Raw genomic sequence first — 1,291 nt, 5'->3', positions numbered from 1 at the left:
TGGCTGGAGAGGAAGCTGACCGACTGACTGGCTGGAGAGGAAGCTAACCGACTGACTGGCTTTTTATTATTATTATTATTATTATTATGAATATTGATAAATACTGTATTCTAACAATATGGTATTCTGTTTTTCACATTTATTATTTGTTCTTTGAAATCTGTTCGAAATAAAGATGGAAATGAAATGAGAGGAAGCTGACTGACTGACTGGCTGGAGAGGAAGCTAACCGACTGACTGGCTGGCTGTTTGTTTTCTAGCCGAATGACTGAGACCTTGTGAGATGTGAGGAATTTATGAGCTGGCAAGACGCCAGGAGAGAGAGAGAGAGAAAGAGAGAGCGAGAGAGAGAAAAGTGAAGAGTGAAGAAGATTGAGTGGAAAATAGAGCAGGGAGAGGAGGAACGCAGGGAGTTTTGCTTGGCTGGAGTCAAAGGAAGCAGAGCAGAGGGTTTTCCCCCCTCTTTTTTTAGGAGAGAGGGAGCGTGGCAAACCACACACACTGCTGGAAAACTACACTGAGGAGAAAGAGAGGAAAGAATAAAACAAAGACTGGAACAGAGGAAGAATGGAGAGGTTTGAGGCGGAAGGAAAAGCAGAGTGAAGTGTGTCTCACCTCATTGTTGATATCAAACACTCCCTCCTGGATCTTCTCATAGATCTCCTTGGCTGTGTTGATGAAAGCCTGATACAGAGACAGGATGTGAGCAAGACAGAGAGAGAAGACAAGTTAGTTCTAGTTAATTTGTGGATTTGGAATCAACTGAGATCTTATACAAATGTTTTTACTAGGATTAACACATATAGGCTTGGGTTGCTAAAGATTCTCTTAAAAAACTTTTGTTTGCATTCTTTTTCATCTGAAATGTGTGATAGATCACAGTTAACTATCATCCTCTTTTTGCAAATAGTTTGAATTGATTTGCTCAATATTCTATAGTGAGTGCAATGAGAAGAACGGTATGAATCTTATGTTAAAGCATCTAGTAAAGAGCTGTAGACTGACAGGATGTAGCTAGCTTAGCTTACCCAAGCTTAGTAAGACTGGAATCAGGTCGTAACTGCTAGCCTGGCCCAAGTGCAAAGTGTAACTTTGACAATGGGGTCTCTTATTAATGTCAAACCTAGTATTAGGGGTGCACCGAATGGGAAATTCTTGGCCGAAACCGATACCGAAAATAGGAAACAGTTGGCCGAAAACCGAATGCCGAAAGGCCGAAAATGATTAATAGAAATATATATATATATATATATATATATATATAAAATGTATACATTTTTTACCAATGTTG

General features: G+C 39.7%; 1 long non-coding RNA gene across 1 annotated transcript in view; it reads right to left on the bottom strand.

The window, feature by feature from the left end:
• The window catches only part of LOC104951807 (uncharacterized), a 7,677-nt gene extending 6,949 nt beyond the window's left edge, over positions 1-728 (bottom strand). The window contains exon 1 of the long non-coding RNA XR_799057.1: positions 616-728. This is a non-coding gene — a long non-coding RNA (uncharacterized lncRNA). The remainder of the gene's footprint in view (positions 1-615) is intronic.
• Between the last annotated feature and the right edge of the window lie 563 nt (positions 729-1,291).

The sequence above is a fragment of the Notothenia coriiceps genome, unplaced genomic scaffold (genome assembly GCF_000735185.1).
Source record: "Notothenia coriiceps isolate Sejong01 unplaced genomic scaffold, NC01 NC01_scaffold00019207, whole genome shotgun sequence".
In the NCBI taxonomy this organism is placed as follows: domain Eukaryota; kingdom Metazoa; phylum Chordata; class Actinopteri; order Perciformes; family Nototheniidae; genus Notothenia; species Notothenia coriiceps.
This window is presented reverse-complemented; position numbering and strand designations above follow the sequence as displayed.